Source organism: Tiliqua scincoides, chromosome 2, assembly GCF_035046505.1.
Source record: "Tiliqua scincoides isolate rTilSci1 chromosome 2, rTilSci1.hap2, whole genome shotgun sequence".
NCBI lineage: Eukaryota > Metazoa > Chordata > Lepidosauria > Squamata > Scincidae > Tiliqua > Tiliqua scincoides.
Window position 1 is genome coordinate 138,044,197 of NC_089822.1, and position 13,647 is coordinate 138,057,843.

At 45.2% G+C, this 13,647-nt stretch overlaps 1 protein-coding gene across 1 annotated transcript in view; it reads left to right on the forward strand.

Moving 5' to 3' along the window:
* The first annotated feature begins 4,353 nt into the window (after nt 1–4,353).
* TOM1L1 (target of myb1 like 1 membrane trafficking protein) overlaps nt 4,354–13,647 on the forward strand; it is a 132,082-nt gene continuing 122,788 nt past the window's right edge. The window contains exon 1 of the mRNA XM_066618267.1: nt 4,354–4,591. The gene's annotated coding sequence lies outside the window, so the exon portion shown is untranslated. The remainder of the gene's footprint in view (nt 4,592–13,647) is intronic.

The window sequence follows — 13,647 nt, forward strand, 5'->3', positions numbered from 1 at the left end:
TCCATTTGGAGCCCTGCCAAGCTCTTCTGTATAAATCTGTATAAATATAGTGACTAATACCTGAATGAATCCTTTTGAGTTCGCTTTCAACAGGTGACATGCACAGGAGCAAACTTCAATCAGTTTCATTGCGTAGATTAAGCAGCTACAGATTCACCATAGATCTATTTTCATAGGTGAGAGCAAATTTTAATTAGCGGTGCAATTTACAAGCATACTTGATAGTTTTTTCAGGTTATTTTGGCTTTGAGGTGTTATTGTAAATAATAGCAAAATTATATACAAGTTTATTATAAAATTTAGCTAAATTGTTAGAAAGATAGCAAAATATTAAGGACATTATTTCCTCTGAACAGAGTAGTTTTGAGTAATGCTGTAAGTGATCTCACCATACAGGTCTTTCTATCTCTCAAATTGGCATTTCTGTTCGACTTCCAGAACATGGACATTAAAATTAGTGCCCTGATTAATCTATTACTTGATTAACAGCTCAATCCTATCCCCCCACCCTGCTATAGCATGCAGCCATGCCATAGTATGCTACGGTGGAGAGTGAGCAGAAGTCAATGAGGGATAAGTTTTTTTAAAAAATGTACCCCTTGGTAAGCCTTCTAGGCACCTATGGGTCTTCTTGGACCCACACCAGCTATATAGCTGGTGTAAATCCAAGGAGAGGAATGGGGCAGGATGGGTTGGAAAATGGGGGATAGGATCCTACATGCATTTTTGACACAAAGATCTACTCCCTCCAGCCCGCTCCTTGCCCTCTGCCAGTCTTCGTGTACATGCTTTTGAAATAGTACCTGCTATCTTGCAGGAACCCTTCATAAATTGAGAGCTACTTGTAATCTTCTCTCTTTATTTACAAATGTCTGATTTTTAAATCAGCTGGCATAGGTCCAAGGAGCTGTCATAGGTCCAAGGAGACCTACTGATGGCCAGGTAAATATTTTTACTTACCTCCCCTGGGTGGTCCGGTTCCCCACCACCACCACCACCACCACTGCATGCTGCACCCATCGGATAGAATTGGGCCATGGATGTATGAGTGGCAGGATTGCTGGGCATCTCAAGAACAGTTCATCACAGCAGAATCATTTGTGCTCATCATCATAACATTCAATAACCTTTAAGATTAAAAAAGAAGAAAATACATAATCTGTGTCTAGAGTGGGGACTTCTTTGTAACTGCCAGGTTGACCAGAGATTTGCTGACCCAAACCCCTGTTCAGTGAAAGTGATTTTCCCCCAGTGAACGGAAACTCAATATGAACCCAAAGTCTCTTGGTTGCCTTAAACTTGAGCCAGAACTGAATCCCTGAACACAAAAACTGTTAATCAGTTCAAAATAAAGGGGTCAGTCGGGTACTCAGCTTTCAGCTGTTTGATTAATGTTGTATTTTCTGGGTTTTTTTAAACCCTGTTTGTAACATCATTTGCTAAACCATAAAAGTAAGTTTCCCCCTCTCAAGTCAAACAGTTATTGTTTTCCTTTTATAGAGTTACACAGCAAAGAAAAAGAGCTCAATACATTTTATGCAGCGTGAGATCCAAACCGGTTCAAAAACAGTTCAAAGTTACTGAAGCATTTCTGAAACTGAGCCTCTAACACTGAACCAGAGAGTTTAAAAACTGTTAATGAATCTGAACCACAACTGAACCCAAATGTTTAATGATTTAAGTCCCTCATCTTGACAGGGCCATTTTGTACATGGAAAATGAGCTGTTTTTTGTTGTTTTTTTTATTGTGACAATTACTTGAAAGCCACATTAAGTAAGATAGCATTTTGCAGGGCAATGTGCTCTGTAAGTCATAATACATCACATTATACAAGCATGCATCAAGTGGGAACCTGCAGCAAACTGGCAAGTCCAGTTCTGGCAATCTTGCAGGTGTTCCCAGAATGGTGCAGAAAACATGACACTGTTCTCTCAAACACACCCAGATGTTGACTGGTCCACGGTTCAAACGGTTCAATCAGGAGCACTGCTCTGATCTTTATAATGCACAGATTCTCAGACTTTGCCACAGTGGGCCTAGTCAGGTGCTAATCCAGAGCTCAGCCTGGGAGCCTGTATTGCCAGAGGGCAATGGTTCTTTTAGGATTTGGAAGCAGTAAGCACATCAGCAGATAAAGCAAATGCCTTTTTTAACACATGAGCAATGTTAGCCCGCTTGGAGGCAGGCTGTACAGCATGGCCTTTCCCAGTTTGAAGAGACACTTGGCCAACAATCTGAGGCTAAGAGGCAAAGATGGAAGACCCATAGCCAGGGAGACAGACCAGGGACAGACTGCACTTGCTCCCAGCGTGGAAGGGATTGTTACTCCCAAATCGGCCTTTTCAGTCACACTAGACGCTGTTCCAGAACCACCATTCAGAGCGCGATACCAGAGTCTTTTGAGACTGAAGTTTGCCTACTAATGTTAACAACCTCAAGGAAGCAAAGAGGACTGATAGTATGCTCACACCCCTTCCAGCTGCTGGAGGCACCAGGATGCTGGGTTCATTTCAAACAGAATCTCTAGCCAAGGAAGTGATCTTTGTAAGCAAAGAAAAGGGGGGAGGAAGCATGCCTGCTTGTTCAGCCACCCTCCTCCACAGGATGGGTGCACAAATGAATAGAGGTAGCAGTGGGTGGCAGTGGCTTCACATGTTCAGAAACTGCTATACAAATATTAAGCCACAGTATGCAGAGGTCAACAACCTTCTTTGGCATGGGGCTAGAAGCCATGTCTGCGAGTGAATAGTGGGCTACTGCGTTGCAATGCCACTTCCAGTCAGTTGGTGAAGACATCGTCGCTGAACTTCTGGGTAACCAAGCTCCTTGCAGGACGGAGCTCAGCTTGAAGAGGCACAGTCACTTGGCTGAGCACATTAGAGGCAACTGTGATGGTGCACAGGTCGAGGCTGTGCAGCATGAGGCAGCTTGCCAAAGTACCAATCCAGTGCCACCAATGTGCCTGTGTTGAAGGGAATGGAGCACAGGTAGAGCGGGTTGGCCAGTGCCAAGCTGGTGATGGAGCCTGAGGGGGTGCTCCACAGGGCAACCCAGCCCAAGCACCACAGCAGCCCCAGCATGTGCACATTGCCCACCACACACATCACATACATTACTCACAGCACCATGCCAAAACGTCCATATGACTGAGGACGCCTCCCCCCATCCCACAGACCCCGCCCACCACTGACTCATCGCCCAGCACACCTGCATTGTTGTGCTCCATCACAGGTGCAGGAAACAAAACCTCCTGCCCAATTTGCCACACACCTGACAGCCAATAGCAGAGCAGTCTGCCCAGCCTGCAATGTCCAGTGCCATTGCTGCAGCCCCTTCCTAGGGAAAAGTGCCTCCCATCAGTCTGCTACAGGCTGGAGACTGCAGGCCGGATGCCTTTGGGTGGCAGGCCAGATCCAACCCATAAGCCTGCAGCTGACCTGTGCTCTAAGTCAGGGGTGTCCAAACTTTTTGGCGGGAGGACCACATCATCTCTCTGACACTGTGTCGGGGGCCGAATTAATTTACATTTCAAATTTGAATAAATTTGCATAAATGAATATATTAGAGATGGAACTTGTATGAATGAATGAAGGTCTTGCAATAGCTCAAGGCCTGTAAAAGGCCTTGCACAAAGCAAGGCTAGCCTTTCCTTCAAGGCCACTGCTGCATCACAGATGTGAAACAGCAAGCAGGGGAGGGAACCCTTGCCCCACAGCTCATGCAAGAAATCAAACAGTCATCTTCACACTGAGAGCAGTTATGTCAGGCCAGAATGGGTTCCAGCAAGTTTCCAGAGGGCCAGATGCTCATTGGAGACTGGGGGCTCCCCGCGGGCCAGATTGTGAGTCCCTGAGGGCCGCAAGTGGCCCCCAGGCCGGGGTTTGGGCATCCCTGCTCTAAGTGACCCCTCTTCAATTTGCTGAGGTATGGAAGATCTCAGCTAGCAGGATTCTACCAGCAGCTACTGCAGATGCAACAATTTGTTGATGAAGCACCATTCCAATGATAAAATGTGTTTGGTGTCCTGTGAGAAAACTATTCTAAGAACAGCATGTTTTTTTCACACATGTACGCCTTCATTTTTTTATTTTTTTTTGAAAACGCGAACCTATGAAACAGTCTAGTTATTCTGGTACATCTGCAATATGTCAATGTTCATTTTAATCACTAGAATAGAGAGCAGCATTCCTTTCCTCAAGTTTCACTCTGGTACAGAGCTTCTGTCTGTCATCTCCTCCCCTGGTAATATCTCAGTGGTCATTCCTATCATGCTTCTCACTTGTGTTAGCTTTGTACTTCGCATGTCGATTTTCTCTCCACGCCCCCTCTTTGTGGAAACGCTAGGAAGCTCTATTCCCCAGATGCAAAGCTTCTAACAAAGCAACAGATTGCAATTTGAGGGACACCTTGCCCTTAATAGATACACGCTTTGGATCTCCGCTGAGGATTGCTCTTCAAATTAGCAGTTCAGCCCTTAATCTTTCAATCAAACAGCTCCAAATAGAACCACCAACCCGGGCCGGCTGTCACTCTACAGTGAAAACCTGATGCCAGAACTGCAGACTGTTTAAATTTCCAACAGAAACAGAGGTAAACTCTACCCTAGACTTTCCTGCATGCTATTGTAACCCCCCACCCCACCCCGAACTGTTCCAGGAATCTGAAAATTCTGTCATGAGCTGCAGATTAAAAAAAAAATGCTTGGCTGGAAACTAGAAAATCCACTCCTAAATACATCTACAATGGACTCAGATAATACCAATGTTCCAATCAAGCAATAGGCTCTACCCAACAGCTAATGACTAGCAGAGGCGTATCAAGGGCGGAGACTGAGGGCACCTGGGTGCTACGCTAAGGGGAGTCCAATTTATTTTCCTTCTGCCAGTGCCTCCTCCTCCATGACTTCCAGGTTCTCCAGAGAAGGAGGAGGCATGGTGACGGCCACTTTGTGATCTGGCTGCCACCCCATTCCTTCTCCTATGGAGGCTCCCACTTGAAGGGGGCACCCCTTCCAGGGGGAGCCCCCACAGGAGAAGGAATGGGAAGTGGCAGCCAGATCACAAAGTGGCCATTGCTAGCACCTCCTCCTTTTCCAGGCAAACCCAGAAGTGATGTCACGTGACATCATTGCCCCAGGAACCAGGGCCTTTAGACAAGCCTAGGCACCTTATCAGGTTGAATATCTTTCCAGAGTCTTAAACGTTAGCCCCTTGTTCATGGTTCTGCTATGCTCCATGTGGAGGCAAACAAAACTGTCCATTGGCCTACAATTTAAAAATGCACATCTAAAATCATCTCCTTTTTTTGTTTTCAAGTTGTGAGTTCATATAAGCATGCCAGTTTGTTCCTACCTATGTTCAGGGATGTGTTTTCTCAGGATCCTATGCACTTACTATGCAAGATGCAAAGGTTCTTTATGCATGATGGAGCCCCTTTGTTTTTGTAGGTACCAGTGTAAGCGCTGCAAGGGTCTTGTGCAAACAGAACATTTGGGCCCAGCACTATTGGGCCCAGCACCAATCATTTTTCACAGCAATACCTTGTATAGCGCAGAGGATACGTTCCCCAAAAGTCAAGCACTGTGTGGAACAGAGCTATTGGAGACATCATTGATGTAATAGGCATGAAACAAATGCAGAAAGGTCCAGAATGCACTGCTCCCATTGGTTAAAAAGGCTGTCAATCATGCCGGAACAAAGTACTCGTTAATGAATCAGTGCTGAAGGAAGCCGCCTTATATGCCTGTGCTCTGAAGTAATGTCCACACAGGGCTTCTGAGGCGTTGGTTGAAAGCAAGGTTCATCCACTTTCACGTACTATCATCTCTGATATTTCCTCCAGTTTTTCGATAGTTAATAGTGTTCAATATTTTTTCAATAGTGTTTGCTCCTCCAGATGCAAGGGAGGGCATCAGGATGCAGGTCTCTTGTTATCTGGTGTGCTCCCTGGGGCATTTGGTGGGCCACTGTGAGATACAGGAAGCTGGGCTAGATGGGCCTATGGCCTGATCCAGTGGGGCTGTTCTTATGTTCTTATGACAATGCACATTATTATAGATTAGTGATGTGGTGTAATGTCACAGAAATTCAAATTGCAGTTTTCAGGAAATTAAATTATATTTCCCTCCTTTGTTGAGAAACCGGGAAGCTGTGTTACTCTCAAATGTCAGATTTTGAACGTGACTGCTTGAATGTCAAACTTTTGACTCTCGTATTTGCAAATCATCTTGGATGGATGCACCTATAATACTTAAATCTCAGATCTCGGCCATTAATTTCTCGAAACAACCATATTCCATAGGAACATGCCAGATTCAGTATTTCTACATTGTGGTATTTTTTAACCCTTTGAACTCAGAAATGTGCATACTTGGGAATATGGGTGCAGGGTGAGACAGTGGTGGACTTCCCCCTCTCCGCTCCCGGGGCAAAGGTCTGCGAAGCCACCCCCTGTGCGCAAAACCTTTCCCCTACCTCCAAAGCGTGACACACACAACTATAGAACCAACTGCTAGAATGCTTTCTCACAGTCTTAAACAGCATTTCCCGACTGAGTCAGGAGCCTCACTGAGGCTTCCCATGCGGTCCTAAAGTAGCACGGGTTCAGTGCCCAAGGCATTCGCCTCATTCACCCAGCCCTGGGTATGCTGCTGGGGTGAGGTGGGGTGGAAGTCTGAAGGATTTGATGTTAGATTAGAAGAATTTGATTGGAATGTTTTCCCCTTCTATTCCATTCCTCTGTCTTAGATTTTGTTGTTGTTTTTTTTAAATCAACACATAGGTGCTATTGAAAGTTATTGGTTTCTCTAGAGAAATGCTCTCTCTCTCTCTCTCTCTCTCTCTCTCTCTCTCTCTCTCTCTCTCTCTCCTTTTTTCTTTAAAGGAGAAATACAGACTGTAGCTGAAACTTGCTGAACTGGGGAATACAATATTTCCCTAGCGTCTCCCACAAAATGTATCCAGCAAATTGGACTGCATCTGACAGGCTGTACAGTTATTTTAGCAGCTGTAGCTAACTGAATTTCACCTTCATGGGCAATGGCTATCAGCAGCCATATCCAGAAGGACAAATTCTACCTTCAGACATGCTAGCGCAAATCTGGAGAAATCCCACCGGAAATCAGTGAAGCTTTTCAACAGCACAACTAATTAACAGCTTCAGCCACAAAACAGAGGCATACTTGGAGTTTAGCAAGCATAGACCTGTTTAAAGCCAGTGTGATTGAATTGGCCAAAACCCAAATATTGTCGCAACATTGTAAATTGGCCTATATTGGGTTAACTAATGCACATCTAAATTATTTCCTTTCTTATTTTGGAGGTGTGAGTTCAAGCAAACCTGCCAGTCTGATGCAGAACGTGAATACAATACTCAAGTGTATTATCTTTAGTAGGTCATCAAACTGTTTTGGAAAAAGCTTATACCAACACAAATTCCTCAGGATTTGGGTCACTTTCCTCACTAAGGCAGACACAGCCCTTCTGTTAGTGGAAGAGGCTTTTTGCCAAAAGAAGGGCAACTTTGGATTTATTTCTTAGCTTTCATCTTGTGCAGAGCTCTCAGAATTTCCTGGCATTCCCCAGTGACAGGTTTCCCCAGGAATAAGTGCATTCAGAATTCAATCTGTAGGCTTCTGAACATCAGAACCAGGGGACATCCACTAAAATTGAGTGTTGGGAGAGTTAGAATAGACTATAGAAAAAAATTTTTACCAATTAGGTAACTAGTCCATGGAACTCCTTGCCACCAGATGGTGACTTCCCCAGATGCATTTAAAAGGGGATTGGACAAAATTCTATAAGAAAGGTCCATCACAGGTTACAAGCAATGATGGGAATACCTCCTGGTTCTAGATATAGGCTATATATGAATGTCAGATGCATGGGAGAGTAACAGGTATCTTATGGTCTTGTTTACTCCCCGAGGCATCTGGAGGGCCACTGTGAGATGCAGGAATCTGGACTGGGCCTCTGGTCTGATCCAGCAGCGCTCTTCTAAGGTTTCTATGTAGATATGCCTTGGTAAACTCTGGATTGGACAACTGCAATGAGTTGTATGTGGGGCTGTCTCTGAAAAGTGCTCAGGAAGTACAGTTCATCTTGAATGGTGCAGAGAGCCTCCTGCATTTATGAGAGGTGAAAAGCGGTGTGCCACAAGGATCTGTCCTGGGACCGGTGCTTTTCAACCTCTTCATAAATGACCTGGAGACAGGGTTGAGCAGTGAAGTGGCTAAGTTTGCAGACGACACCAAACTTTTCCGAGTGGTGAAGACCAGAAGTGATTGTGAGGAGCTCCAGAAGGATCTCTCCAGACTGGCAGAATGGGCAGCAAAATGGCAGATGCGCTTCAATGTCAGTAAGTGTAAAGTCATGCACATTGGGGCAAAAAATCAAAACTTCACATATAGGCTGATGGGTTCTGAGCTGTCTGTGACAGATCAGGAGAGAGATCTTGGGGTGGTGGTGGACAGGTCGATGAAAGTGTCGACCCAATGTGCGGCGGCAGTAAAGAAGGCCAATTCTACACTTGAGATCATTAGAAAAGGTATTGAGAACAAAACGGCTAGTATTATAATGCCGTTGTACAAATCTATGGTAAGGCCACACCTGGAGTATTGTGTCCAGTTCTGGTCACCACATCTCAAAAAAGACATAGTGGAAATGGAAAAGGTGCAAAAGAGAGCGACTAAGATGTTTACGGGGCTGGGGCACCTTCCTTATGAGGAAAGGCTACGGCGTTTGGGCCTCTTCAGCCTAGAAAAGAGACGCCTGAGGGGGGACATGATTGAGACATACAAAATTATGCAGGGGATGGACAGAGTGGATAGGGAGATGCTCTTTACACTCTCACATAATACCAGAACCAAGGGACATCCACTAAAATTGAGTGTTGGGCGGGTTAGGACAGACAAAAGAAAATATTTCTTTACTCAGCATGTGGTCGGTCTGTGGAACTGCTTGCCACAGGATGTGGTGCTGGCGTCCAGCCTAGATGCCTTTAAAAGGGGATTGGACAAGTTTCTGGAGGAAAAATCCATTATGGGGTACAAGCCATGATGTGTATGCGCAACCTCCTGATTTTAGAAATGGGTTATGTCAGAATGCCAGATGCAAGGGCGGGCACCAGGATGAGGTCTCTTGTTATCTGGTGTGCTCCCTGGGGCATTTGGTGGGCCGCTGTGAGATACAGGAAGCTGGACTAGATGGGCCTATGGCCTGATCCAGTGGGGCTGTTCTTATGTTCTTATGACTGGCGCCAGCCGGAAAGAACACCTGTTCTCAGAATTGAACCAGGCAACAGGAAGAATTCAAAGTGTTGGTTTTCACCATGTCTAAAAGTCTAAATGGTCTGGGAGCTATAGAACTTTACCTCTTTCCATATAAGTGCCTTAAGTTGGAGCAGAGAAACCTTACTGAGGCACCCTACCATCTGAGGCACAGAGATCGATTACCCAACCCCGGATCACCTTGATAGTAGCACCCTTCCTCTTGAGCTCCTTGCCAAGGAAGAGGGAGACCCTGTTGCCTAATTCCTTTCCTGTCTTTAGGATGATGGTAAAGGCTTTCCTCTTGTGAACTTGTTTATCCTCTAGGTAGCAGATTAGCTATGTTTCACTGCTTATAAAACTGTGTAGCATTGCCGTTATTCAGTTGCCTTTCATTTGTTCTGCTTCTGAGCCTGGCTTGATAAATGGACTCAGCAAGAACAACACAACTGCCCCGTAGATGTTAAAGAGAAAGAGACTCCAGCATGAAGCCACAGACTCAAACTGCATTTGCAAATTTGACCCAGTGGAGCTTGGTCTCAGCAAATCAGGGAAGCAGCCGGCTCATTGAAGAAAGTAATTAAACAAATAAGCATGTTTTTATAATGTAAATTATAAAGCGGAAAGTAATTGTTGCTCTTTAGGTTTTTCCATATATAATTGATGTGCTCTATTCATCCCAAGTGGTTGCTAGTTGAGAGTGGGTCATATTCATGCTAATTGGATCTTGTGCTGATGTGCTTGGGCCCATTTGCTGGGGGGGGGGGGGGGGAATTACATTTTTACCCCTTATTAGTTCCAGGCTTGAAACACAGACCTGCAGCTGTTTGTCTCAGGAAGAAAGCTCCTACCTATGCAAAGGGAATTTACTTCCTGGGGCAAATAGCAGCCACAGAGATCAACTCAGATTGGGACCCTGGTGAGGACAAAGGGTTAAGATCCTCCTGCTACAGTCTCACTACCTCACAACTGCCATTAAGAAAATGAAACAAACAAGCAACACAGGGTCAAGTAACATGTTGTTTGAATGATCCAATTCTGTTATTATTCAGCCACAGCACCTGACAAGGCAGGTGCTCTTTACATTCTGAAGGAAGCAGGGTGACCGACATGCTGGGGGAAGGAGGAGGACAAGGGATGGCTAGAGAATGTGGTCCAGGAAGTGAAGCTGCCAATTGTGGTTTCTACAGTCACTGCAGCACTGTGTAGCTCCAGGGCAGGGGTAGTCAGAAAGGAGATGGGATCAATCCAATGGTAGGTCTCTGGATATTTTTCAGGAGGTCAGTGAAGATTTCTGATGCCCCAACGCTTAACAATAGCAAGCAAAGCTGCAAATGATTAAAAAAAAAAAGGCACACATAAATCTCTGCCAGAACCATGGTGGCTGGTCTTGTGCTAGTCCCTGCTCTCTGAGCCTCAGTATTCATCAGCTTTAAAATATGGGTATTAATTTATTGCCTTTGACCAGGTCTTTGGGCAGCTCAGAGTTCTGTGATAAACTGTTCTGTGTTGCTCTGCTATAGATCTGGACTTGCATATTATCCCAGTGTAGCAGTGCAGTAGGTAATCACTTCTGCCCCCCCCCAGCCACCATTTTATTTGGTTCTGTCTCCTTCACCTCTCCCCACCAAGACCTGTCCATGAAAGAAGTGATACAGCTTGTGGCAGAGGTGGCTGGAGGAGGAGGAGTTGATTTAAGTTGACCTTCATTCCAAGCCTGCTGCTGCCTTCCTCCATCCCACCATGGATGGAGCCACATTGATCTGTTTCCCACTTGCTGAGTGTAGAAAAGGTTATTCGCTTCTGTACTAACTCACTTTAAACTTAAAGGAACCACAGGAGGTTGGAGTGAGATGAGAGAGTGAGGAAGGAACCAAGGAACATAAGAACATAAGAACAGTGCCACTGGATCAGGCCATAGGCCCATCTAGTCCAGCTTCCTGTATCTCACAGCAGCCCACCAAATGCCCCAGGGAGTACACCAGATAACAAGAGACGTCATCCTGGTGCCCTCCCTTGCACCTGGCATTCTGACATAGCCCACTTCTAAAATCAGGAGGTTGCACATACACATCATGGCTTGTAACCCGTAATGGATTTTTCCTCCAGAAACTTCTCCAATCCCCTTTTAAAGGCATCCAGGCCAGATGCCATCACCACATCCTGTGGCAAGCAGTTCCACAGACCAACCACACGCTGAGTAAAGAAATATTTTCTTTTGTCTGCCCTAACTCTCCCAACACTCAATTTTAGTGGATGTCCCCTGGTTCTGGTGTTATGTGAGAGTGTAGTGAGCATCTCTCTCTATCCACTCTGTCCATCCCCTGCATAATTTTGTATGTCTCAATCATGTCCCCCCTGAGGCGCCTCTTTTCTAGGTTGAAGAGGTCCAAACACCATAGCCTTTCCTCATAAGGAAGGTGCCCCAGCCCCGTAATCACCTTAGTCACTCTCTTTTGCACCTTTTCCATTTCCACTATGTCTTTTTTGAGATGTGGTGACCAGAACTGGACACAATACTCCAGGTGTGGCCTTACCATAGATTTGTACAACAGCATTATAATATTAGCCGTTTTGTTCTCAATACCTTTTCTAATGATCTCAAGCGTAGAATTGGCCTTCTTTACTGCCGCCGCACATTGAGTTGACACTTTCATTGACCTGTCCACCACCACCCCAAGATCTCGCTCCTGATCTGTCACAGACAGCTCAGAACCCATCAGCCTATATGTGAAGTTTTGATTTTTTGCCCCAATGTGCATGACCTTACTGACATTGAAGCGCATCTGCCATTTTGCTGCCCATTCTGCCAGTCTGGAGAGATCCTTCTGGAGCTCCTCACAATCACTTCTGTCTTCACCACTTGGAAAAGTTTGGAGTCGTCCGCAAACTTTGCCACCTCACTGCTCAACCCTGTCTGCAGGTCATTTATGAAGAGGTTGAAAAGCACCGGTCCCAGGACAGATCCTTGGTGCACACCACTTTTCACTTCTCTCCATTGTGAAAATTGCCCATTGACACCCACTCTCTTTCCTGGCCTTCAACCAGTTCTCAATCCATGAGAGGACCTGTCTTCTAATTCCCTGACTGTGGAGATTTTTCAGTAGCCTTTGGTGAGGGACTGTGTCAAACGCCTTCTGAAAGTCCAGATATATAATGTCTATGGGTTCTCCCGCATCCACATGCCTGTTGACCTTTCCAAAGAATTCTGTAAGGTTTGTGAGGCAAGACTTACCCTTACAGAAGCCATGCTGATTCTCCCTCAGCAAGGCCTGTTCGTCTATGCGTTTTGAAATCCTATCTTTGATTAGGCATTCCACCATCTTACCCAGTATAGATGTTAGGCTGACCGGCTTATAGTTTCCCGGGTCCCTCCTCTTTCCCTTTTTAAAGATCGGTGTGACATTTGCTATCCTCCAATCTTCTGGCACCGTGGCCGTTTTGAGGGATAGGAAGTGGTCCCTTTAAATGAAACAGAAAGTGTGGGACATGCTGGGAGTTCCCAGAACCAGGAGACATCCACTAAAATTGAGTGTTGGAAGAGTTAGGACCAACAAAAGAAAATATTCCTTTACCCAGCATGTAATTAGTCTATGGAACTCTTGGTCACAGGATGTGATGATGGCATCTGGCCTGGATGCCTTTAAATGGGGATTGGACAAATTTCCAGAGGAACAGTCCATCACAGGTTACAAGCCGTGATGGGTATGTGCAACCTCCTGATTTTAGAAGTAGGCTACCTCAGAATGCCAGATGCAAGGGCGTGGCAACAGGATGCAGGTCTCTTGTTATCTTGTGTGTTCCCTGAAGCATCTAGTGGGCTACTTTGAGATACAGGAAGCTGAACTAGAAGGGCCTTTGGCATGATCCAGCAGGGCTCTTTTTATGTTCCCAGCATCACCTGCACTTCCTGTTTTGTCAAGAAAACTGTATGGGAAGGAGCTAGCCAAGTTGGTCCATTTTTTTTTTGTCAGCAGGTGGGCAGCATTAGCAGTTGTGGCAGCATCAAACTTCAGCCAAATTGGTTCAGCCATCCCTGCCTCCTATGCTGTTTTGCAACTGGATCTGTTTGGTGGCCCTTCAAGTTCTAACAAAAAGCAAAGCAGACTACCTAATAATTAGGTCTTCCTATCTTCTGCCAAAAGGGCATCATGAGAGCTAAGAAGCTTGGGAGAAGGGCTAGATTTCTCAAATGGATTTAATTAATTCTCTGATTGCAGGATTCTAGTACAATTGTGCAGATAAACTTTATATAAGCCAGAGAGGATACTGCATTAATAATAATAATAATAATAATAATAATAATAATAATAATAATAATAATAATAATAAGCTTACAATTCATCGAAATAGCAAATCAAATAATCCTAGAAATTGTCTC